This window comes from Hemicordylus capensis, chromosome 1 (assembly GCF_027244095.1).
Source record: "Hemicordylus capensis ecotype Gifberg chromosome 1, rHemCap1.1.pri, whole genome shotgun sequence".
Classification (NCBI taxonomy): Eukaryota; Metazoa; Chordata; class Lepidosauria; order Squamata; family Cordylidae; genus Hemicordylus; species Hemicordylus capensis.
The window spans coordinates 293,033,495-293,061,127 of record NC_069657.1 but is presented as its reverse complement, the minus strand read 5'-3'; the positions used below and the strand labels follow the sequence as shown (position 1 = coordinate 293,061,127).

At 43.3% G+C, this 27,633-nt stretch overlaps 1 protein-coding gene and 1 long non-coding RNA gene across 3 annotated transcripts in view; one reads left to right on the top strand and one right to left on the bottom strand.

Moving 5' to 3' along the window:
- CSMD1 (CUB and Sushi multiple domains 1) overlaps positions 1 to 27,633 on the top strand; it is a 1,678,033-nt gene that overhangs the window by 391,560 nt on the left and 1,258,840 nt on the right. The gene's annotated exons all lie outside the window — the stretch shown is intronic.
- Positions 4,663 to 27,112, bottom strand: LOC128340720 (uncharacterized). Its single transcript, XR_008313919.1, has 3 exons — positions 27,050 to 27,112; positions 18,279 to 18,331; positions 4,663 to 4,809 (listed from the first exon to the last, which is right to left on the bottom strand). It is a non-coding gene; the product is annotated as an uncharacterized LOC128340720 (long non-coding RNA).

Sequence of the window (27,633 nt, the reverse complement as noted above, 5' to 3'; positions counted from 1 at the left end):
CCCCTGCTACTTTCAAAGTCTTGGCTATGATATCCCTATGCCCAAATGGCCTTGGCCTTTTATCCACCATGGAAAACAATAACTAGTGTTAATGTTAATCTATTAATAGGTTGCTGGCTGCTAACGAAGCATGTTGACTGGCAAAGAGCCTCCGCCAAACTACGGTTAGGAGTTAAGGGCATTTGGAGATGGGAGACTACAAGCAGTGCCCCAAAAATCTTGAGGGGGGGGTAATGTGGGTGTCCCCACCAAACCAAAAACCACCCATTAAAAAGTACATATATTTTGTAGCCACAGAATGCTGGAACGATTGTTCCAAAAGGAGGTGGTTCTTCTGTCAGTCAACAGGGTACAGACAATAACAGGGAAGGAGGGTGAGAAAAAGAATTAGAAGAAAGGGGTGAGAGAGGGAGGGATCAAGGAAAACCATTAACAGTTATCCAAGACAAGGCTATTTGTCTGTATATGAAGAAAAAGGGGGAAACATAGTAAGAGCAACAAAATACACCAACCCAGTAGTTCTTAATGTGGTTCACCAGACGTTGCTGAACTACAATTTATTGTGGCTGGGCATGCTGGGAGTTGTAGTTCAGCAACATCCGGCAGACCCACATCATTAAGAACCACTGCATTAAGAACAACTCCATAGCTGCATAGGTGGCAGGTGAGGCAGGGCTGGTTCTCGGAGAGGCAGCCAGTGAGAAGCACTACTGCCATAGATTTGCCACATCCCTGGGCATGTCTGCACCACCTCCTCTATGACTGTGGTTTGAAAACTAGCGCAAAACCACAGTTATGGCAGCATCTGGAGTTGGAGGGAATGCTTCGGCGGCCAAACCAGAAGTCTTGGCATCAGAGGTCTTTGTGCAAACCAAAGGTTTGCACACCAGAGGTCTTTGTGCAAACCAAAGGTTCTGTTTGGAGTTTGGTGAGGCAAATCAGAGATCCCTTTTGCCGCAAAACCACGGGTTCATGCATTTGGATGTACTGGAGTTCCAACCTCTGACCTGTTTAACTCCGATTGCATGCTACTTTAATTCTGTCTTTGCGGCTTCAGATTTTCTTTCCCCACATGGCAACATCAGCCGCTAGATGTCAAAAAGGCTTTAATCTAACCATGTTATAAACACCATCAGTACTCTGAGAGATCCTCAGCTCTTCCTCAGTAGCATGTTGAGTACCGTCCGACCTGAAGAGCCCATCATCCAGCACTACATTGACAATCATTCTATTTTGTCTATCCATGTGGTTTTCTTGGTTTAATACAGGAGTGGTTTACCATTGCCTTCTCCCATGCAGTATGAAATTGATGCCTTTGTCGTTGCTACTGAAGTGATCATCTGCCTCCAGCAACTTCCTAAATTGCTGCTGCCCAAAATAGGTGCCTGCTTGCTTTAGCTGGGCAGCTGGGATAACTTTTTTGCTTTGGGTGACCCTACTGGGAGTATACCTCCCGCCGTATTTTCAGTCAGAAAATCATACTATTTACTAGTCAGGAAATGAAAAACAAAGAAGGAACGGTGTTGCTTTCATAGTCAGGAAGGATATAGCAATGACAGTACTTGGGTACAATGAGGTCAGTGACTGACTAAAATCAATTAGATTTCATGGACAACCCTTTAACATGACAGTTCTCCATGTCTATGACCCAACAACTGATGCGGAAGAAGAGAAAGTTGATGAGTTTTATGCTCAAGTTCAGTCTGAAATTGAAGAACATGCAAGCAAGATGTGATGGTGGTGGTTGGAGACTGGAATGCCAGCGTTGGAAATGGTAAGGAGGAAAACACATTCAGACTGTATGGCCTAGGAAACAGAAATGAATCAGGAGAATGACTTATTAGTTTCTGCCAAGCTAATGATCTGTTCATTGCTAACACATTCTTCAAACAATGAAAGCGGTGCCTATACACATGGCATAACCAGATGGCGTACACAGAAATCAATCTGATTACATTATTGGTGCAAGGAGGTGGAAGAGCTCAGTTATAACAGCAAAGATGTGGCTGGGGGCTGATTGTGGAACAGATCACAAACTGCTCATGTGCAAGTTCCAAGTCAAGCTAAAGTGGAAAAACAAAGCTATCCAGTTTCCACAATGTGATCTTGAGAATGTACCCACCATTTTCAAGGAGAACATAGGAACTACTTTGATGTTCTGGACTTCATTGATAGGGAACCAGAGGAACTGTGGAACGAAATCATAGAATTTGTTAAGGACAAATGTAAAAAGAGACTGCCAAAGACCAAGAAACAGAAGAATGCAAAATGGATGTTGGAACAGATGGTGGAAATCGCCAAGAAGAGGAGAGAAGCCAAAATCAAGAAAGTTAAAGACCTTATGAAGGAAGGGAATTTCAGCAAGCTGTTAGAAGAGACAAGGAGCAGTACTACAATGACATCTGTAAAGACCTTGAGGATGGAAATAGACACAGAAAAACAAGGAAAGGTTTCCAAAAGATCTCTAAAGTCAGAAGGAGGTTCCAACCTCAAATTTGATTGTTAAGGGATGCCAAAGAACAGATAGTAACTGATTCAGAGAAGATCAAACAGAGATGGAAGGAATACACTGAAAAACTGTACAGAAGGGACATCAACATCCAAGATACTCTAGAAGATATTTCCTATTTGCAAGAACCTCTAGTACAGGAAGATGAAGTTAGGCAGTGGACAACAGCCTGCAGTAATAGAAGCAGTGGCAGGGTAGCCACCGCTGCCCTGGTAAGGAAAGAAGGCATGCACCACAACAAGGGAAGGGTGCACATGCCTCTGGGAGGGCCCTGGGGTGGTCTCTGAGGTATGGGGCTAAACACAGGCCTCCACTGTCCTAGCTACACCAGTGATAGATTGTGAGCCCTATTTAAGTCACTTCGAGCTTCTTGGGAGGAATAGTGAATTATATAATACATAAATATTATTCTTGTCTGAGGAATTGGACTGGGAGGCTGAGTGCACAACAATAACATTGCACAACTCAAAAGTTATCACACATAAAAATGTAAAGAACTCTATCATGGCTAATGGCAAGCTCGTTCAGAGGCTGATTAAGGCTGACAGAAGAGAGAGAGAGAGAGAGAGAGTCTGTGTGTGTCTGTGTGTGAATATTATATCTTAATGCATGAGAGATCCCCTGCATCATTGTCATTTGCAAAGGTTGGAGGACAAATGAATATCACAACACAGGCAGACCTTAGCCACATTCTTAATACAAAAGTGGACCTTCCACATGGGGTTCCATATTCTAATCTGATAATGTGTGTGGATTGATGGCTGTACACTATTCAAGCCACAGGGAAGCCTCATGAATGTCAGAGATTTTGAGAGTAAGCTGATGCTTTCTTTTATTTTCTTTTTTTGCTTGTGGTACAACACTTCAGTGAGCTTACAATCAGAGTGGACATAATCTTTGATCAGTATATTGGAGTCTATTCAACAATTCCCACTCCATGCAAATGGTTCTTAAGAGGCCAATATGAAAGCTTATTGACCGTTATGTAGACAGTTCATTGCCATGATCTAGCCCACTTTTTCTCTGATGTCCTCCTGATGGAAGGGGTAGAGCTGAAACAGCAATATGAACTGGTGACTGCTGAATTTCACTGAATCCAATGAAGAATAATGAACTAGGAGACGCTTCCCTGGTTTTCAGGGAAACCATGAGAAGGCTGACACAAGATTGATCTTTCATGCTTGTGGGACCATTAAATAAGTCATCTCCTCTAATATTGTGCTTCTGGTCGTGAAATTCCTGACCTCAAAAGAAGCTATGGATGGTCTCTAATGTGCTAATCATTAAGGCTATGCACATGACCGAGCATGCACGACAGCAAGTGAACAGCGTGGGGGGAGACAGGGTTTCACCTGCCTCCCCGCCCCCCAGACAGTCCTTTGGCAGTCCTTTGGCAAGCTGCATGCATGCCCAGATGACCTGCGCTGCTCTGTGTAGAGTGAATTGCTTGGGGCTGGTACTTGTTTTCTCGGCCTCTGGATATCCCTCAAGGCACCACACAGCGAGCACAGAGCACTGGGGGGATCCTCCAGAGTAAGGCTCTCTAGGCAACAGTCTGGCGCCAGAGTTAAGGGTGCCCACCTTCCTTTCCTCCCGACTTGTGTCTAAAATATGTAGCAGCCAAGAATTGTGCCCCCCGCCCAACAAGTAAATCTTGCCAATGCTGGTAAGAAAATGCAAGTCTGGAGCCTCATGGCCAGGGCTCCACCTCTCCTTTCTCTTCTCCTTATGACTGGCTGACTAGTGCTTAGGTTCAGCTTCCTCCTCCCTCACCTTGACTGACAGGCTCAGCAGCCCGGGAAATCCTGGATGATGCCCAGTAACAGCCTTTCCCTGAGCCTGTCAGTCAGTTGGAGAGGGGAGTGGGCTGGGCATGTAACCAGCCAGGACACAGTCTGACACTGCTCCCCTCTCCCCCTACTGTAGAGGGTTCATTGGCTTGAAGCTGAGTGAAGTTCCGGAATAGGGAGTGAACGGCAAGCTAGTGAGTAATGCAGGTGAGAGGGGGAGAACAAAAAGTAAGCTATTGCCCAGCCTGTGGCCCTCAACCTCCTCCACAGCCAAGAGACATTTACCTCTACGGGCTCTACTGTAACTGTGCCCCCAGTGGCTGGCCTACTATAAAAACAGAACTTTCCATGACGACACAAATCTCTGTTTGGAAAAATGCATGCTAAATGATTTTTTATAAATCCAGGGTACTTAAAAAGGAAAATAATATCATAGGTTTTGTTGTTGCCATTTTCTTCTTGTTTCAGCCTCTGAGTTAACAAAGCTCTTCTTTCCTAGAATTTATTGGCCTGAAAGACAGAATTCAAAAAAAGTTAGTTGTGGCTAAGTCCCATGATATTGCTTTCATAGGGACTTAGTAATGATGTGTTAAAGAAAATTGTATCTCAGCTTTTTTTACTTTGATTCCCACTCTATTCATTTCTGATTCAGTTGTAGCACTGGTAAAAGCAAACACTGTGAAGGCAATTTACTTCTACCTTAGAAAATATTCAACCTATAGCAATCCACCTACAGAAACATACATTAAAAAACCAACAAAAGAATTCACCAACACGTCATGTAATAAGTTACGAATAATAGCTATCTTTAAAATCTACCCTGTTTAAAGCTGTGTTGTACACATTGCACATTTATTTTTAGACCATAACCCCATTCATATTCTTTTGCTTTGGGAATTCAATCACATGGTCTTTCATTATTTTTCATTAAATCACTTTCCCAGAAAGAGATCAAATGAAAATGTCAGTGTTGCAAGATTTAGGACACTCTGGGGGAGAGAATGATTATTTTTTAACATAGTATTCTTAGGCTACCTCACTGGTCCTCCCCCTGCCCCCAACTTTACCTCTTGTATTCTGTTTCCTGCTAAGGAAGATGAAGTGATTTCTTCCTGGAGCCAATCTAAATACATCTTCACAACAAAGAGGTGATGACATCTTCAGCTTGAGAGAGGCTTAACACTCCTTTGGCTTTAAGGCTTTAGGGCTTCACACCTGCTGCTATTGTTGACTTAATTTTCAATGCTGAGAGACATGCCTCATGTGTCATGAGAAGATCCATAGTACATGCTATATATGCTTTGTGTCAGACTTAAACAAGACCTATTTGCTCATAGAATGTCATGGAAAGAAAATTCTCAAAGCAATTATTGCCTCTAAAACAGGATTTATTTATTTTTATTTAAAAAAATTAGAAATTATAATTTGAAAAGCATTCGTTATGTCCACTGATTGCATGGGTAACTACTAGGCATGCACAATGGGGAAAATGTCAGATCCGACATAACATGGCCCAAACTGACATTAAAATAGTTGGAGTCGGAATTAGGAGGCTTTTACATTGTCATATAATTGTGTAGGATCAGATTTTCAGTCAGAATTTCCAACTTAAGTTGGATATTTTTCCCCATAGGGGTCAATGGAAATGTTAAAAAATGCCCAGATGGCTGATCAGAAACATCTGAAATTTGACATGGTAGTAGTACATGATGATAGTATTTACTTTACAATTAAGTATGTAATTAAGAAGTAAGAAGATGGACTTAAGAAGATTGGCCCACCCAGAGGTGTATCTAGGGAAAATAGCGCCTAGGGCAAGCACTGAAATTGCGCCCCCACCCCCTGTCCAAACATCTGACACCCATCTTTCAGATAACTTTACCATAATATCAGCTCAAAAATACAAGTCAAGCTCATTAATTAACAAATCATGTTCACCATGCCTGGTGAAAAACCAAGCACACACTTAAAATAATGTCCAGTTTGGCCCTAAGAAACTGCTGTAATAGGAGTCATACCACTTGTCTGTCTACACCATACCTACTCTGGCTCTCAGTCAGAAAGTCCTTCCTAGCATTGTTGCTACAGATCAAGAAGTAAACAGAAATATCAGGAGTGGAGGCTGAAAACCTCTATGAAAAGCCTATGCCCTTCCACTGAACTACAGGTCTCCAACTTGTGGGATACTTGATTTGGTGAGATACTTAGTGGTATGTTAGTTCTAAAGTACCACTAAGATCTAATGTACCATTAAGTATCTCTAGACTCACCAAATCAAGCATCTCCCAAAACTATGGGTAACAATTCAAATCCCTCTTCACTCAATAATGCAAGTAAATAGGGTCACTACATTTCACAGGAATTTGTGTGCATCTATTGACTTCAAAGCCACCTAATGGTGTAGCAGGGAAGCAACCTGCCTAGAGAACTGGAGGCTGTTGGTGTGTTTCCCAGAATATGGGAAACTCCTATATCGGGCAGCAGTGATATAGGAAAGTGCTGAAGGGCATCATCTCACACTGCATGGGAGGAGACCATGGTAAACCCCTCCTGTATTCTACCAAGAAAACCACATGGCTCTGTGGTCGCCAAGAGTCAACACCAACTTGACCGCACAACCTTTCTTTCCTTTTATTGAATTCACACTCATGTCCACTTTACGTTTTTCTAGAAAGAAAGCATTTTCATGTAGTATGTGACATATATTTCCATTGTTATATATCATGACATCACACATGCTTTACGTATGTATTTGTTTATTTCGGCCCAAGGCCAGCATAACACATGCTGTTGTTTTGCTGCATTTAGGCTTAGTTTGCATGCCCTGGGAATGTTTCCAACATTTGCACATGCAGTGGATAGCACATGTTGCCTTGTGCCATATAAGGATCCAGACATAGTTAGCGTTGCTATATTTACATGTTTTCCATGCAGAAAAAGTGTAATGTATGCAGCGTAAAAGTCTAAAATTAGTGGTTTCAACGTTTAGAAAACTGGCCACTTTTTTGGTTTCTTATTCCAGACCCATCACAGGATACTCCGTTTAACTTTCAGATAAGTACTGAAATACTCTGTTTAACTTTCAGATAAATGACTTTCAGATATTTAACTTTCAGATAAACTCCCCAAAGTTTAAGAGGGGCTTTGAGTGCATAGATTTAGTACATGTGTGCACCAGCTGGTCTGACATAATAAAACAGAATGACTCTGAAGAAGTTCCCTGTCTGTCAGACCAATAATCCATAAACTCAGGCAGATTTACTTAAAGAGACCATCAATGATCTTGTTCCATCCAAAAAAGAAAGTAAGCCACTTAAAAAAAAAAAATCACCTCATGCCTACAGTAAAATCTGTTTAGCTGTCAGATGGTTTCAATCCTTAAAAGAGGTAAATAACAGTGGAGAGTGGACAAAAGGAGCTTACCAGCACTGAATTTACTCCAAACCATGCCTCAGCACCAGTGTTAAGATTTCTTGACTTTGAACAAATGATGTCACAACCATCAGACCATTGTTTTATGAATCTATATACATATATTTAAAAAGAAATGATAACATTTCTCAGTTGCTCCCTGACACTTTAGCATAGCTTTCCGATTACTCTGAATAGCACTGACATCCTACATATCCACACACACCCCCACCCCACCCCAGACTGTACTGGAAAATAATGTCTCGCTTGTCTTGGACTCATATTCATCCTGAGCAGACACTTGCAACAGCAACGTGGTTCGGTGGCTGTTACTAAAAATATACATTGCCTCTTGATCACTGATCTGAGGTGAAAACCTACAGCTTTTGGCACCTGCTGCAACCTGGAATGGATGCATGGCAGGGAAAGGAAGCAAAACCAGCCAAAGCACCCATCAGAGTAGTTAGGAAGCCATTCAAAGATCTAGACATTTGAAGGAAGGGGGTGTGGTGGTGGGGAAATCAATCATTTCACTGACATTCTCGTGCTCACAGAGTGCAACTTAATCTCCAGCAACAACAGCTCTCCTCTCTCCTGTCCTTGCCTTTGCTCAAGTGATCTGCTTTCCCAGAATCCCACTTGCCTCCTGCTGCCCCGCACAGTTTGATTGAGCACAGAAACTGATGCACGTCTCCTGGTGCCCTGCTGAACCCGTGCCTCCGATCTCAGCTCACTGACTCCGGCAAGGCAAAAGCGAGGGGTGGAGGGTGTCATGCATCACACCCCCTGTCTCCCTTCCCCACAAAAACAAAACCCAACCATAAGGATGCGTGCGAGGAGTGTGCGATCCTTGCCCCATCATGTAATCGTCTCTCCCCACCCCGCATTCAGCAACAAATCCCCTCCCTCCCCAGTTCCTCCCTGAAGGCACGTTTGAGGCAATCTGTTTATCACAGTCATTTCAGCAGGCGCAAACAAAACTCCAACACAAACACTCCTTTCTCTCTTTCCCCCTCCCCTCGCTTCTTTAACAGCAACTTTGTCTGCCTTAAACTGTGTTTAAGAGCAGTTTTACACTTACTTTGGAGTCAGACTCACTGGGGGAGGGAGTGTGTATGTCTGTGCAATCAATTGGGATGGGAAGGGAACCAATTCAATGACTTTGGGACACCCCCCGAAATCTTAAAAACACACACACATCCTCCAGCAGGCAAGCCAAAGTGGGAGGGGGGAGAGAGAGACACCAATCAGTCACGGAGCTCCCCACTGGCTCCCAGGACTCAGAGCTACCGCTGCCAGGCCTCCCCTCGCCTCTGCTCTGTCCCACTCAGAAAGAGGACATCACCTCCGCTCCAACCCAACAACAGAAGGCTGAGCGAAGAGGAGGAGGAGCAAGGCGCATGAAGTGCTCAAGCCTCAGGCTACCCGCCCGCCCCACCGCGCCCGCCTTGTGCTTTTGCTTTTTTGAAGAGTTCAGCAGTTTTGCAAGCATGGAGAAGACACTCGCACTTAAACCAAAACATACACAGACAGCTCTCTACACACACACACACACACACACACACACCACAATGAAACTCTTCTCCTTCCCCCTTTGCCTATGGAAAGAGAGGCTGCTTGCAAGCAGTGTGTCCATTGCCACACTTTTGAAAGTTATCTCCCCCAACCAGACTCAATTCCTCGCAGCAGCAACCCCGACAAGCGCATCAATCAACCAGCAGGCACCCCCACTTCCCCCAGTAGTGGGGCGGGGGCTTGCAGGCTGCAAAGTCCCCCCCTTCTTGCCAGCCCGCCTCTCCCTCCCCGGCACAGCTTTGCCTGTTGATGTCGCTGGTGCTCCCCTTGTCCCTCCTCGCAGCCAGCCAGGTCCTGAACAGCAGCGGCGGCAGCAGCATACAGGACACGAGGGCAGCATGCTGTGCTGCTCGTTTTGTCGTCCAGCCACGCAGGCGCATGCTCTCCACTCTGATCACCAGGAGCCAATGGGAGAGCACCTAATCTTCTGAGGTGTGAATTCTCATTCTGTCATAGCAAATGAGATTTTTTTTCAATTAGACAACTCTCATGACCCCACTTTCACTTTTTCACACTCTCTATTACTATGAATAATATGAGGAAGTAATCAATTTAGCACACTTCACCTTATGAAGATAAACCTCATAAAAATAAATTCACCAAAATTCACCCCTCTGCCAAATCACTCTTAAATTGGGGATGGGTGCTAGCCTCCACCCATTAGGCACTATCTACCAGCCCACCCCACTCCTTTGGGGCAGATCCACTTTCTGCCCCCAATCTGCCCCAAAGACACCCAAACTTCAAATATTCCCAAAAAATCAGCCCTCTGCCCAATCCCCCTGAAATTGGGGTGGTAGCCTCCACCCATTAGGCCTACCACCCCACCCCACTCTTTTGGGGCAGATCCACTTTCTGCCCCCAAACTGCCCCAAAGTCACTAAAACTTCAAAAATTCTCAAAAAATCAGCCCTTTGTCCAAACCCCCTGAAATTGGGGTGGTAGCCTCCACCCATTAGGCACTACCACCCCACCCCACTATTCTGCCCCAGGCCCCACTTTCTGCCCCAGTCTGCCCCAATCTGCCCCAAAGACATGAAAATTTCAGAAATTTACCAAAAATCAGCCCATTGCCCAATCCCCCTGAAATTGGGGTGGTAGCCTGCACCCATTAGGCACTACCACCCCACCCCACTCCTTTTGCCCAGATCCCATGCTATGCCCCCAAACTGCCCCAAAGTCACTAAAACTTCAAAAAATCGCCAAAAATCAACCATGAACCGAATCACCCGAATTTTTCAGGTCCGAAATTCGGGTGATTCAGCTCGTGCCCAAAAAATATCGGGGGACATCGGGGGTTATTCGGTTCAGCCCTGAATCACCCGAAATTGTTCGTTTCGGGCACAGATTGTTCTGTGCCCGAAATTTTTTGCACATCCCTATTTGACACCTCATGTTTTAACTCCAGAATTGCTGGGGAGAAAGTTGTTAAATCTCCCATGATGGTAATATATGGTCACAATGTTCAGTGTGTATAGTTTGCATTATGTTGGTCCGCCCAGTGAATTCTCTGAACAACTGTATTTCTTCTACTAGGAGTACAGCCATATACGTGTGGGAGAAACATTTTTTAAAAAACCTCTGGGGTGCACTTGGGTGTAAAATTGTCAAGAAAAGTTATTCCCCCTCATAACATAACCAATGTTATGAGGCAAATATGGAGTTAGAAACCTATGTTTGCTTCATTATGCTTAATTCCACTCTTGGTACGTACTAAGCTTACCACTTTATTTTGATAAAATGAAAAGTAATAGAATCCAGATGGTAAAACTTATGTTCTTGCATCATAAATACATTTTATTCAGTCTTTGGACACTGTGTGGGCAGATGCTCATACCATCCCTAAAATGCAAAATATTTGGCATGGGTGCCAAAGTCTGATTCTGACATTATGACATTTCTGTTAGAAACAGTTACATATGGTGGTGACTCTCTATGAGAACTATCATCCGCTAGCTACAAGAAATGTGAAGTGCTGGAATGGAGATTTTCAGCATAATTGGACCAAACCATATTGTATGTCAAGTGTTCTCAGAATTGGGCTAGGGGTGTGCATGGAACCACTCTGAGCAGTTCGGTTTGAATTTGAACTGAATTTGTGCTTATTTCAAACCACTTGTCCACAGTAGGGATGAGCCTGGACCATTCTGGAGGCCATTCTACAGGCCTCCGGACCCGGTCCGGACATCGGCAGTTCGGGTGATTCGGAGGGGGGGTTCCTTTAAGAGCGGGGGGAGGGTTTACTTACTTCCAATATTGAAGCCTTTTGGCACTGGCAGCCAAACGGGGAGAAGGGGCGGCAGAGAGGTATGCTGCCGCCCCAAGTACTACCAGAACTACGGGCGCCGGAGGGGGAAAGAGGTGGGAGGGGTAAGTAAACCCTCCCCCCGCTCTTAAAGGAACCCCCCACCCCAGTGCCGGACCGCAGTTCCGCGGTTCCGTGCACACCCCTAGTCCACGGATCAGTTTATTTGAATTGGCCAGCAGTTCAGTTTGTGCCCTCAAACCAGTTCAGGATGGCTCCTTGGCAGGGTGGCAGCAGTTCCTATAGGCTCCGCCGGTGCTTCCCCCCGCCCCGATCAGTGTGTGGTGATGCAAATTTACATGGTGATGGAAATGGCCTCTGCATATGTGCGAAGGTCATACAAATGGCCTCCACGCATGCAGGGAGGCCCAAACTGGCCCCTGCAGGCCTTTGATGATTGGGGGGAGTGCCAGCAGAGCCTAGAGGAGCTGCCACTGGCCCACTGCCATACCTAAGATGACCTGCCATCTGCCCCCCACCCTTCTCAACCCCTTTTAGCTCCTATTGATTCCCCATTTGCTTGTACTGGATCCCCTTTTACAAGCATCCTGAACTGGTCAAACTGGGTCAAAACTTGCGGAGTGGGCTGGTCCTGTTCAAGCTCAAAGTGGTTGAACTAGGCCGATACAAACCGGTTCTGCACACCCCTAACTTGGGTCCCCAGATGTTGTTGTGTGCCATTAGGTGGCTCTAAGTATATATACCTTAGTACAAATTAGTACTTAGTATTAGTAATTAGTATATAGTATATATACCTTAGTACAAATTACAAATTGAGGCTGTTCACTCAAGCAGCCCTACCCACACTTGGCAGCCCTACCTGGGTAGGGCTGCTCATATGAAGCACCAGGATTGAGGTTGATCCCAGCGCTGCTCTCCCAGGTAGCCTGGGATTTTTACCCGTTTAACTGGTAAAAGGTGGGATATCTGTAGGCTGGGACAATTTTTCCTGGCCTCCAGAATGCCGAGCAGCTCACAAAATCATTGGTTGTGTGGATGCATGAACCATGCCCGTTTTGGGGGAAGGTAGGTGTTCTCAAAGTCATGTGAACAAGCTCATTGTATGTTTGCCATATCAAGTGTGAAGGGGAAAAACATGTAGAATTAGTCGACTCCCTCTTTTAAAAACAACTCAGAAAAAAAATCAGAAGTGGCAGCCTTATACTTTGCTGCCTGCCACTTCCAAGTTATACAAAGTGACATGTGCTTAGTTCTACATGTGCATATCCTTCATGCTTGAAAAGGTACGGGTGTGTTACACGCAGGTATTCATGCAAGTATGACAAGTAATGATAGAATCAGCAGCTAGTCTCAGTGCCTTAGATTTCCCAACTTTAAAGAAGGAATCCTTTTTACACACACAATAGCCACACAGTCTTATGCACACTTAAGACTATCAGTTTTTGTAGATGTAAGAATACTTAACTCTCTGTTGGATTTTGGCCAGTATAATTACTGTAATGTGTCTTCCAAGTGTAATCGATTCATAAGGGCCCCTCAGTGTGCACTAGGATTATGTGTCAACAGCATTTTAGTAAATCTTTTTTAAAAAAATCTAAATTAGTTTTGATGTAACCTCCATATGCTCTCCCTTTCTCGTCATTTCTTAGCACTGTATGCTTTGCAGATTGTGATCTTGCTGCGGCAAGAGTCTTGAGAACTTATAAACTGCTTTAGGCTGCAAGGAGGAGTATCCTTGATGTTCTTTCAAATTTCTTAGATGTCATATGCAGGACTATTCCACCACATAACACTTAAACACACACAAACTTCCTGTGATTCACAGTAGTGGTAAATGTCAGATGAAAATAAACTTGTGTGTTTTTGCGTGCATGCAAGCATGTGTGAGTGTGGGGGGATCCATAGCTTACTTGTTGGCAAGGAATTGAATTATATATCAATAGCCCTATAGAGCACATCCCCCTGTTGTGTGCAATTCCTTTTTGGCCCAGAGGCATTGCCACAGAAGCTCTGCATGAGAAGAATCTCCCTAGAGATGAGTGGGAAGAAAGATCCTGGAAGGGCTGAAGGGAGAATATTTCGCAAAGAGAAAGTGAGAGAGCTGGAAGAGAGAAGCAGTCCAGGAGATAAAGAGATGGAGTATTTTCTGAGTAGCAGCTTTCTGCCTTTGCACCATGCTTGACCAGCAGCAGCAGGAGGGACAGACTCAAGCCAGGCATTTTGGAACTGGAGAACTCTCATTACATTTGAAGAAATTTCAAGTTCGTGGCCCTCCATGAACTTGTGGACCAGTTTGCTTTATCCTGCATGTTATGTTGTTTATATACCTACCTTTAATACACCTACATATATCACACACATACACAACTGTATGGTATATAGTATTAAATGTATATTTATTTAATATAAATAATTTGCATTCATTTAAAACATATTCATTTATATTGTTCCCTTTGCTCTCCACTCTTTTCTCCTTGTTTCTCCCAAAACATATCCTCAGAATATTCCATAATTTAGGAGTAATTTAAGAGCCTTGTGGAACCTCTAAAACTAACAAAGTTATTGTAGCATAAGTTTTTTTGGTCTATAGTACTGAACAAAAGCTTATGTTACAATATTTGTTATTCCTTAATTCACCACATTATTATTAATTAGGGTCGCCAGATTTGGCTTTTTAAAAGCCAAATTCTGGATTACAGGTTTTTGTTCCACACGAGTATACCCCTCAGGTTCTTTAATTTTTTGATTTGATTTGTATGCCGCCCTTCCAAAATGGCTCAGGGCGGTTTACAATTAAAACAAACCACTAAAACAGTAAAGAGCTAAAACAAATTAAAAAACAATATAACAATTAACAATTTAAAAACATTTAAAAACAACAATTAAACAATTACAGTGATTAAAATCCCAAAATCGGGTTTTGAATTTTAAAATAAACCAGATGCTAAAACCCCCCAAATCTAGGAAGCTGATAAAGCTTGGGTGAAAAGATGGGTTTTCAGGTGTTTTTTGAAAATTGCCAAAGAAAGGGACGATCGTATCTCAGCAAGGAGCGCATTCCACAATCTCAGGGCAGCTACCAAGAAGGCCCGTCTCCGTGTAGCTACCAAATGGGTTGGCAGTAACTGGAGACGGACCTCCTCAGATTACCTCAATGGGGGGGCGGGGGTCATAACGAAGAAGACTCTCTCTTAAATACCCAGGGCCTAAGTCATTTAGGGCTTTGTAAGTTATAACTAGCACTTTGTATTTTGCCCTGAAACTTATTGGCAGCCAGTGTAGCTCCATCAACAGAGGAGTAATGTGGTCTCTCCGAGATGACCCAGAGACCAACCTGGCTGCCGCATTCTGAACCAACTGAAGTTTCCAGACTATGTACAAAGGCAGCCCCACATAGAGCACATTTAAAAAGTCAAGTCTGGAGGTCACCAACAGATGTACCACCGTTTTGAGGTCATTGATCTTGAGAAATGGGCACAGCTGAAGCTGAAGCTGATAGAAAGCATCCCTGGCCACTGCCTCAACCTGAGAAACCAAAGTGTGAATCCAGAAGTATTCCCAGACTGCGAACCTGTTCCTTTTGGGGAAGTGTGACCCCATCTAGAACAGGCAGATCAAAATCGTCTCTAGAGTTCCAACCCCGCACAATAAGTACCTCCATCTTATCTGGATTCAGATACAGTTTATTCTCCCTCATCCAGCCCATTACTGCTTCCAGGCAGGCATTTAGGGAGGATATGCCAGCTCCTGAAGAAGTTGATATGGAGAAGTAGATCTGGGTGTCATCAGCGTACTGGTAACACCCAGCTCCAAATCCCCTGATGATCTCTCCCAGTGGTTTCATGTAGATGTTAAAAAGCACTGGAGAGAGTATGGAGCCTTGAGGGACACCATACTTAAGCTCAGATTTTGAAGAGCAACAGTCTCCAATTGACACCATCCAGAATCTATCCGAGAGGTAAGAGCAGAACCACTGTAAAACAGTGCCTCCCACCCCAACCCCCTCAGACGTTCCAGAAGGATACTATGGCCGATAGTATCGAAAACCGCCGAGAGATCCAAAAGGACCAACAGAGTCACACTTCCTCTGTCAATTGCCAATTGGAGATCATCCATCAGGGCGACCAAAGCAGTCTCCACCCCATAGCCCGCCTGAAAACCAGTTTGAAATGGGTCTAGATAATCAGTTTCCTCCAAGACCGCCTGAAGCTGAGAGGCCACCACTCTCTCTGGTTCTGATTCTGTTTAAATTACCCTGCTAACTTGGCAAAGAGGCACCTTTTAACGTTTTGGTTTGTTCCATATCTGCCAGGCTGATCCTTCCCATGTTTTTCAGGTTCCATGTCCTTGGTTTTGGAACAAAAACCATATCCCTTTAACAGGGAGAGATCCAATGCAATACATTTTCCAGTTCTAGAAGCCTCCCGGGGTTCTGTTTTCCAGCTTCTAAAATCCTTATTCTTCTGTTTTACTAATTCTGTCTCTGAGGGATGTTTCTCATGTTACACATAATAAGAGAATCTCATATGTGAGGCATATTGTGCCTTGTAAAAGACCATCACATTGCATATGGGATCCCGCCCCCCCTCCCACACACACACACACACTCCAGGAGCATACTGGGCAGGGAGGAATATCACTACCTGTTTTTGTTTGTAGGAAATGAGTGGATGTCCTTGCTTTTCTTGATTGCTTGAAGGAGGTGAGCTCCAGAAAGGAACCAAGTCACATTCCTTTGTATGGTGACCACACCTGCTCCCGTCATCAAATGATTGTGAAAACTCAAAACTTCTACATGCACATTTGAGACCATGCCTACTCTGGATCTGGGGAGAGTTTCTTCCCAGAAATAGTGCTGCCTGCTCTAAAGAACACTGCGCTAAGTACCAGGCCACATTATAGTGAAGGTTTTTCCTTTGATACAAGAAGAATTAACATTAAATATATTTTCTGAATACTTTTAAAGCCTTCTTAAAAACAGCTTCAGCAGCAAAAACAGAATAGTATTGAATAAATTTCTAAAAAGTAACCAAACATATATTTTAGGAATTCTGCCCAAGCCTTTTCAGGATCTCTTTAAAAGCTTAATTAGTGCAGTTATTGTGGGAAATCCCTATAAACCACTCAAATGTGTCCATAAATTGTGTCCCGTGGTGCAAAGTGTCAGTAATCTGGAATGCTTAACACATTGCTTTTTTTAAAAATGGTAAATTCTTGGGAAGAGAAGGACATATATTTTCTCTAATGATCACTTAAAAATAAAAATGCCTTTTAAAATTAAGTCTGTTGTTTCTTGACTTCTTATAGAAGCATTTTGTACCACATTTCTCTTTGCAATATTTTCCACATTGTCTTTTAAAAATATAAGGGTTTTTATGCAAAGTTATTCCTCATCCTACTCTGGGGAATTGTTTGTGTAAAAGGGCACTATACGTTGTAAACATGCAATCTGAACAACCATGTAGAATCATTCACAAGTCTACAGTATATCCATATCTTTCAAGATCTGAATGAAAATGTAAACCAATGTCAGAAAATGAAAACAAACAAACAAAAAACAGCACAAGCAGCTACCTTTAATGTCAAACGAGAATCACTCTGCATTATGTATTTATTTAAAATATGTATACCATGCCCCTCCAGTACATTACTGCATGGGGTGGCTCACAACATTCTTAACTACACAAAAATAACCTGAAATATTTTACTCTCTGTATTGTTCTATGGAGAGAAAGCACTTACAGTAATTAAATAGATGCCTACGAGAAAATTCATTAGAAAATATTTTATAACAACAGGAAGTGCAGGAAGTCATTGGTGCACAATGTTTAATTACTCTGTTATGTAGAAGTTTAAAATAAGGATATTAATGCAATGATGATCATAAAAATCATATTAACATTCGGACTCTTGCAGAGATTCCATTAACCTTGCCTTGGAGCAGTATAAGCATATGTCAAGTTGTTCCGACCCCTCTGGTACAAACGGGCAAAATATTTTTTAATCTGCAAACTAGCAGCATTGGAATCTGTAACTTAAACAAGCCACAGCTGTCGGAGATGGCTCTGTGAGATCGTTGATATCCTGCCTGCTTTAGAAGAGGTGAACATTTAGAATATGTGGATAATATGGACTAAATTAAATCACCAAGGTAGGTTATTTCAAGTTCAGTACATGCACAACAAGTTTCAAAGGACTGTACTTATAAAAAAAAACCAAAATTATGGATAGTGGCAGATATCCAAACTTGCTGTAGCAAAACCACAGAAGATGTGTGCACGTTGTGAAGCTTCACAAAGAGGTATTACTCTACGGTGGTGCACAGCTGCCGTTTACCTTCAGAAAACATACTGTTTTGCACAGCTGTTTACCTTCAGAAAATACAGAAGGTTGCATGTTTGGGCAACCTGTTGTGCAATGTGCTATGCAACTTGTCAGCATCTTCCACTACTGCAGGAACTAGTCTGGGACATTCATTCCTCCTTTTTGTGTGCCATGCACTTGCACTGCATCATTGTTAGCCCCACAGCATTACTCTAGTGTCACGCTAATGTGGAAGTGGGCCACTGTGATTTTTGTTTGGGGAGGGTGTTCTCATTTGGAGAACACCCCAAAGACCAAAACATAAGAAGCAAAAACAAACATGTCATAGTGGAGGGGAGGAATCATTAATCATCCCACCCACCCCTCTCATTTTTATATCCAAAGTCATGCAAATGAGGTCTACCTTTGATCACTGCACGGGAAGCCTTTTCTGCTCACAGATGCCAGGAACATCTGCTGTAGTGAGAAACATTGTAAATGGCACACAAAGTTATATTCTTTTAAAGCTTTGAGAAATTATGTATGTATGTATATATGTATGTATTTATTTATTTGATAAATTTATATACTGCCCACTACCGAAATCTCTAGGCAGTTTATAGCATAAAACAAATCAAGAATGTAACAGTTAAAACATATTAAAATATCCATAAAAACACCAAATAGCTAAAAAGCTTGGCTGAAGAGATGTGTCTTTGTTTCCTAAAAGCCAATCGGGATGGAGCAGCTCTAATCTCAGCAGGAAGTGGGTTCCACAGCTCTGGGGCAACTACAGAGAAGGCTCGCCTTTGAGTTAGGGATGTGCATGGCTCCGAACCGGTCCGGTTTGGCACGGGGGGGTTGTACCTTTAAGGGCGGGGGGTAGTACTTCCCCCCCCGCCACCGCTCTTCCCCCTCCGGCGCTGTGGTTTTTTGTAAAGTTTCTGGGGCGGCAGCATTCCTCCCTGCCGCCCCTGCCCCCGTCGTTAGCCTGCCAGAGGCTAAGTAAGTAACACGCATGCGCCCGTTCCGGCGCGTGTGCGCAACCGCCGCCGCATGCGCTCCGCATACGTCACACGTCGACAAAGAGGAATGGGAATTTTTCTTTCTAAAAATTCTATAGAGCTTGAAGGAAATAGTGCCACTATGTTCAAATTTCTTATTTGCATGGTTCTTGACTTTTGTTTCATTTTTAGCTTTAATTCCATAAATAACTTGGGTTTTATATAAAACAACTGAATAACCATACTTCTATTCATACATGAGAATCCAGGAAAAATATCTAGCAAATATATGTTTGAAAAAAATACCAAAACTCCATAATGTTTTTATCTTTGATTGTGTGACTTATAGCTTGAAGAATTCTAATATTATAGAAGTAATTGATGTACATCATATTATTAATAAGCAGGATGTTTACAAATCTTTGCTTTGTTAATTACCATAATAAAACTGTGCCGAATATTGTTTTCTCTGAAGAACTGAAATATGTATGTTTGGGACTTGGCCAACCATACAGTTCAGGGAAGGTCAAAGTACAAAAATTAAGAACAGCCTACTCCTATGTGTGGTTACTTGGAAACAATTTCTACTGAGATCAATGGGACTTACTTCCAAGTAAATGTACATCAAGACTGCAATTCTCAGCATCCTTGCCTCAAATTAAGTTATAACAATATCTATGGGATTTACATCTGCATAAAGTAATACAGCATAGGGAAGGAATGTTTTGAGTGTTGAGCACTCAACACTTGTTGCTGGCCACTCAAGATGGCATCTGCACATGCTCAGATACCATTTCCCTCCTGGTGCTGTCTACAGGCTGCTGGGATCAGGGAACTTCCTGTTCCCAATCAAGACACAGCCAGGCAGTGTGGCTTTTCCAAACAGACAACCCAGGCTGCTTGATACAAACAGTGCCGTGCTGGGGTGGCGGAGGAGTAATGGAAGGGCAGGTAAGACCTGCCTTCCTCCTGTTAGAGTGACCCACTCACCCCCGCTGAAACAATTCAGCTGGGGCAGATCAAAGCATTGCAGCACCTCAAAATAGAAGTGCTAAAATTCTACGAGCGATTCCTACTAGGGATGTAATTTTTCAGAACTATTGATCCATGATAGCAGTTCTTGAAAAGCTGCATTTCCAGAGCTATGTGCATGAAGCCATCACAACATGCCTGGAATCAGGGAGAGGAGGGGTAAGAGACACAGCCCTCCATCCTTCTGGGGCTATGAGGAAGGTCGGTGGGGTTCCGATGGGATGGGATGGAAGGAGTGAGGTGGATAAATGGGTGGGAGGAAGGTAGGGACAAAGGCAGGTCTGTGGCTCAAATTAATAGCCAAGCTGCAGAAGCACATTTGGATAATGGTTATATTGCATAGGGAATGAGCATTATGTTTCAATTTCAGCTGTGCTTAGATGAAGTTTGGCAGCATCACTGTTGGTGGGTTCCATGGCACTCAAGGTTCACACGAGTTCCCGTAGCCCTGTGAATGCACACTCGCCATCTCCCATCTGTGTCCCATCTATGCCTACTGCATTTGTAGGCTACAATATGCCAAAATTGGTGGCAATATCTGAACCCACCCACCTGGCATATCCTTACCTTCTCGCCTCAGTTAACCCAAGATCTGAAACTGAGATCTGAAATTAGTGGGTTCCTCTCTCTCTCCCTTCCTACCAAGATGCTTTTGGCCTTGATAGTAACTGTTAGTCCTCTAATCAGGGTTTCGTTTCTTTTTTTGCTGCTCCCTTTTGGGATGTTGCGTATTGGTGTTTTATTTAATTAAAATATTAAATGCATATATCTAATAGTTATGCATATATCTAGGTTTCATGTTGGATGTTTTTATTCCGGTGTTTTGTGCAGAAATCATAGACTGCTCCGCAATGGCAGGATACTATCCACTCAATAATCCCCTTTGGGCTGTCTATTGGGTATCTATTGGGTATCTATTGTTAGCTACTGAGGGTCTGCATAGATGGAAAGGTAGAATACAAATATTTTTATAAAATACTTCTTTCAAGATACAAGCACAAAAATTCCCAGTGAGATTTTCCAAAGTTTTCCCCAGTTTGAATAATATACCCTCCTGAATGCTGTATCAAAATCTGCTTCTGAAATCCCCTCATTTCAAAAGAGGTTTGTCATGCGATATGTAGGGACTACTATACAATACATCTAGGTCCAAATTGCCCTTGTGTGCAGAACTACTTACAGAGGCTGACATCAAGAACAGATAACTGCTTGCAGAAGGATGTTGTGCTAATGCAAAATGTTTGCGCTAGGTAGTTGTGCTAAGTCTGAAACTTGCACTCCAAACTAGTGTTGCACTACTACAAGCATGCTTTGATGTAGTTATGCAGTTTGATGTAGTCTGATGTAGTTATGCAGAAGTTGCACAACTGCAGCATGCCTCATTTCTTTGAATAGACATTTGTGCAAGAGCACTACAGTGCTATAAAGCAATTCTGCAAATCCCCATTTTATTGTGTGGCAGTCTTAACTTGTACTAGTGCACATTAGCTCACTTTGCAAGAAACACATTGTTTTGGAAGTTGATTGTGCTTCTTTGGATCCAGGTCTGTCTCTAATAAATCACAGTGTTGCTTGTGCTCAAACTCACAGGCTGTTGCCTTATCATCATGTCTTTGTAAAAAGAGAGCCCAAAGGGGATTATTGAGTGGATAGTATCCTGCCATTGCGGAGCAGTCTATGATTTCTGCACAAAACACCGGAATAAAAAGATTCTCTTTCACGACATGGCTTCTCTTCAATGAGTCAGCCATTACATGTCAGAACTTTGTGTTTTATAGCTGCTTCCTGCATACACACAAAGAAAACATGTAGATTTAACTAAAGGTTTATTCAGCAACAATTCCATTTTCTCCTCCTTCTTTTGCTCCCTTTTCCTTTCTGACTCCACCCCCAACGCTCTCTACAGGATCCCCACTGGGATAAACATCCAAACAACAAAACACAACCGATAACTAGGTAGAATACAACACTTTACTTTTGAGCTACCACCAACATCCATCTCTAATGAGGCAGTATTCTCAGAGCATGTGTTGCCGAAAATAATACAATGGTACATTTTAATGCCAAGAGTTGTCATTGTGTGACCTAGAGCTAATTATTTTTTTCTATGCTTCACTTCGGTCACTAATTTACACCATCAGGCTGATAATTGTAAAAGCTTTTAAACTGATTTGTGATGCATTATCATCCATGCATTTAAAAATAAACAAATCTTTAAATGTTAATGTGTATATAGCAACTTGTTTATGCTGAGTCAATTTGCCTTGTGTGGATGCTAATAGACACTAGTAGCTGTATTAGTAAGCATTGTGAAACTCATTTCAATCATCTTTGCTGAGTTACAAATTCATTTTCTTAAAAAGCAAAATAAAATTCCTAAAAGCACAATGGTATATCATGCATTGCAAGGGTTCCAGGGCATTCAGGACCCACATCTCTAGGAGACCATCATTGCACTCCTAGATCTCAGGTCATTCTCATGAACAAACCAGAGGGCGGTGGGGAGAAGAAAGGAAGGCAGGCTCCTTCTTCTAGATGACTCGAATATCATCTGGGTTCTGCTGCTTGCACAGCCACATGAGCTGCATGGCAGCAAGCTCCAGAGTGCTGGCAGGAGGGGGGAAACGCATGCTGCATCCTCTGGGAGCTCATAATGCAATGTGTGATCAGCGGAGTGGCTGCTCCTTCTTCCTGGAAGGAGGAAGTATAGCAGCTGCTCCACTCTGAGCACCTGCTCCTTCCTCCTGGCTAAAATGGTGCCAGTTGGTTGGGAGCCCAGCTACCCAGGGTGACAGCACACACATTCGCCTACCAAGGAAGAACAAATCGTAGTTTCGTTAAACCTTGGTAAAGACCTGGGTACAGAAGCTGGGCTACTCAGGTCTGGTGAAGTCTGGACCAGAAGGCTCCTGGTGCTCCAGATGTCATGTGAACAGATTCTCAATGTGGTGGCAGTAGAGTGATTCTTTCAAGCCACAACCATACCAGAGAGGATGTGAGTCCAACTTGTAAGGTATAAGGCAGCTGTCTATGTTCTAGGGATCTGCACAGAATGGGATTTGCATTCCATTCTGAGCTCAAAATGTAATAGAAATCCCCAGAACATTCTGTTGGAATAACCAGGTGAGCCGGTGGAGCGAGCTTGGAACATTTTGAGTGTTCCAAACATTTTGAGCATCATTTGGGCAGGCTGTTTCTCCAGGGAGAGCTGGTCTACCTATTGGGGTTGGTGGGTAGACCAGGCCTATGACAACACTTAATTTGTATGATAACAAGCCATCCAAGAAGCAAGGAGATCTCAAGCCAGTGCCAAAAACAGGAAGCAAGGGGGAAACATTCCACCAACTTGGCACTCAGAACACGTGGAACGTTCCAACTTGGAATGAGGTCATTCCATTCCAAGCTTGAAACAGGACCCTCCTTTAAAGGGGGTTCTGTTTGGAGCTTTGGAACTCTCGAAATGGCCTGTTTAAAGTCAGAACATTCCGAGCTCAGAGTGTTCTGCACATCCCTACTATGTTCCCTTGATCTCCTATCTGTGGACACCAGATCACTTTGTCAAAGGTGGTGCAAGGGTTTGGCCTTACACCAAAACCCTATTCAGACATTGTTAAAATAGAGGCTGTAGTCATGTACAGCCTCTCAAATGTGCTGGAAGTCCCACCCCAGTGCGTGGGTCACCTTCCCTGCAGTGCTGCTATAATTCCAACAGTGTTTGTCTGAAGAGGTGAATGTTGTAAGTGAGATGGCAGGTGTTACCATGATCAGGAAGCAGGGGCATGTTTTGAGAGGCTGTACATGAGTATAACCCCTGATTTAACAGTGACTGAATAGGTGCTGCACTATACTTTACTCCAGTGGCTGAAGTGCAGCACTTTACTTTTCTCCATTAGAGTGAACAGCAACCATTTATTTAAATGAGGATAAAATGCAGGGTAAACTCGAGGGTACAAGTGTGATAGAGACAAAACCTATACCATTCTCTAACTGATCTCAAGATCTGAGATCAGAACATTTAAATCCTTCTCCGCTTTCTCCCAGGCAGTGCTCATTTACTAGGTGGTTCCCTAACTTTTGTTAAGCTCACACACACACACACACACACACACACACACACACACACCGTTAGCCTTGTGGAGGCTTTTATTAAAGCTGTTTGTAGATAACATCTCCCCTGCTCACTTCATGTTCTTCACCTATGTGACTGGCTAAGAAGACTGGCCTGGTCTCCAGCTCTGTATTGCTTTGCTTACTCTTGATATTCTATCCAGATTCATCCATGTTATGTCCTTCCTTTCTCTCTAGTAGCAGACTGGCTGCTCTTCTCCCACCCCACCCCCTTGCACTTATTTTGGTTGGATCCTTCGTCCTGTCAATCAACCAAGTGGAACAGTCTTACTGCTTTAAAATGTACCTCTTATCCAAAACAATGTCAGGATTCCCAAAAAAGAGAAAAGAAAAGAAATCCTAGACCTAAAATGGCCTGAATCTTGAACTCCAGCAGCGGAAGGAGCAGGGGTAGTCTAGCTCAAATGGCTAACAGGTATCACATAGAGAGGGCCTGGATTCTGTTGCTTTGGGCCGGAGCACCTGCCAGGATAGGAGGACAATTTATGCTTCAAAAGAAACACTTTTTCAGAAAATCTGGAAAATTTATTTCCTGTCAACCAATTTATGTAAAGGAGCAGATTGCAGCTGCCAAGCAAATCTTTTTTTCTTGTGATTTATTAGTGGTTATATTAATAATTGCTCTTATTTATGTAATGTCATATTAGTATTCCAAACTCTCCCATCATAGTTTTACTGTCTTGAGAGCTCTGAAACATACTGCTGTTCAAAACATTATTAACTATGTGATTTTAAAATAACATTTCTAGCAATGATGATTTAATAATCTCTAAATTGGGACATGAAAACCAAGCATGGGGAAATTCACAAGTATCCTTCATGTTGCTGATTTGTATACTGTAAACTTGTTTTGTATTTCTGAATCCCAAATACATAATTATTTTGTAGTATTATACATAACCCGACTTTCATTATTAAATTGTACTCTAGACAACTTACGAAAATAAAAACAACCATTCAGTTAAAAATAAAAGCAACAATTAAAACAATCTAATATACTGTTAAAAACAGTCTTTGTTCAGTTAAAAACAAAAGCAGCAGCTATAAAATATCAATAAAAAGCAAATCTAAAACATCCACCATGGGATAGATTAAAAGCCTGTTGGAATAAGAATCTTCTCTGAAAAGGGGTGAGGGGTGGGAATTAACAGAGAAGGGGCAAGCAGGGGCATCGACACAATTGGACATGCATGTTCTAAGAACATGAGCCATGGAATCCTGGAGCTATGAGCTAGCAACTGCTGAAATGTTATGCATCGTGCTTAATGAATCACTTCCCCTGAAGGAGAGTCCCACTCAAAACTCATAGGGACCTACCTTTTAATAAACTACCAGTGCAGCATTCCTCTTTTCTTGTTTCCTGTTTTCTTCCTTCAAACACATTTCTGGCCACTATTCCCAAACTGTGAGCATTGGGTGCTGTGACATCCAGCACAAGCTGGAATTACAAGGATTTAGACTAGACATTAGGAAGATATTCCTAATTTTAAGAACTTTTTGACTGGGAGTAGTATTGTCTAGCTTAACCCTAGCCCTGTCCTGCCTGGATTACCCCGGCTTACTTGGCAAAGAGGCACCTTTTAATGTGGTGATTCTCTTTTATTTAGCAGGGGGAGAGTAACTGGCCCTGTTCACCCCCAGCACAGACAGTACCTCCAGTGACTGCTGCTGATGTCTATCTTATGTTTCTTTCAGATTGTGAGCCCTTTGGGGAAAGGAATCCTTCTTATTTATTTATTATTTCTCTGTGTAAACTGCCCTGAGCCATTTTTGGAAGGGCGGTATAGAAATTGAATTATTATTATTATTATTATTATTATTAATAATAATAATAATAATAATAATAAAGCTTTAGTTTGCACTTTCCGTTCATTACTGTCTCCAGACACTGTTTCAGCACCTCAGTAGCTTCCTTGACACAAGATGAAAAGGAAAGATAAAACAGCATGTTATCATGAGCCCCTGATGGCGCAGTGGTAAAACTGCTGCCCTGTAACCAGAAGATTACAAGGTCGATCCTGACCAGGGGCTCAAGGCTGACTCAGCCTTCCATCCTTCCGAGGTCGGTAAAATGAGTACCCAGAATGTTGGGGGGCAATATGCTAAATCATTGTAAACCGCTTAGAGAGCTCCGGCTATAAAGCAGTATATAAATGTAAGTGCTATTGCTATTGCTATCAGCATATTAGTGACTCCTTATTCCAAATCTCCAGATGACTTCTTCGACTAGTTTCATGAAGATGTTAAATAGTTTAAATAGAATGTACTATTTAAATAGTTAAGTAGGGTTACAAATTGAATTCTGTGGACCACTGAAGGTTGGAAACTGAGGTGCCATGGAATATATTCTGGAGTTGCCTCTTGAAGGAGCATCACTATATGGTATCTCCAAGCCCCATTCCAAAGAGACACATATATCTCTTTGAAATAGAGCTATGAGTTAGGGGTGTGCACGGAACCGCGGAGCTGCGGTCCGGCACTGGGGTGGTGGGGTCCATTAAGGGCGGGGGGGGCTTTACTTACCCCTCCCGCGCTTTCCACACTCTGCTGCCGTATTTACTGTAAAAATTGCTCCTCCGATGGCTCCTCCTCCGATGGCTGCTCCGTTTAAAAAAAATGGCTGCCCCCTTGAAGCCCCGGCCCCCTGCTGCTGCTGCTGCCCGCTTGAAGCCCCCTCCCGCCTCCTTAAATCTCGCCCGGGCCCCGAGATGACTCTTCAGAAGCGGGCGGTGGGGAGATGTCCTCCCGCCCCCTTCCCTGCCGGGCTCAGGCTGCAAAAGACTTTAGGAAGGCTTCTGCGCATCTCCCCGCCGCCCGTTTCCCTGCCGGTCTGCCAAAGTACTTTAAGACATGAAACAAGCCACTTATAGGCCTTAGATAGTTTTTGTTTTTAAAGCCAGCACATTTTTCAGTCTGTTCTAAATTAAATATTCAGAGACTTCTCAGTCTCACCCCACCACCCATATCAAAGCCCTATGGCAAGCAGATCCCTATATAGGGGGGTAACCACAAAAAGGAATTCACAGCCTACCTTGCAAAAGCTGTCTGGTCTGCTGCAGGGAGCTCTGCCAGCCTCCTCCTTCCTGGCTTGCTGGGGCCTGCTGAGTTCAGGCTTCAGGGAGGCCTACTCAGAGGAGGCCTCTCTGGAAGCCCCGCCCACCTGCCGATCAGCTGAGAGGCGGGGAGAGAAGAGCTCTGCAGTTTGCAGGCTGCTCCGATCCTAGGCCTTGTTGCCGATCCTAGGCCGGAGCTGCAGGCAAGTGGCTGAGGGGCCCTGGGGCTGGGCAGGTGGGCAATGGGGTGGGGGTGGCAGGAACTGGCGTGGCGCCCCCACCTCAGTGGTGCCTGGGGCACGTGCCCTGCCTGCCCCCCCAGTTCCGCCTATGGTTCCTGGTATAGGTCATCCACCGAGGTAATCAATGCTGTTTTAGTGCTATAACTAGGTCTGGAATGTGAATAATTCAAGAAAAGTGGAGTTGAGAAACCACCAAGTCCTCGTCTAAAAATGGAATATTTGAAATTGACTAGAAATTGTCGAGCATCATAGGACTCTGGGAGGGTACTATATATAAAAGAAAAATAAACAATATTGAAATCATACATTAAAAAGCTTTG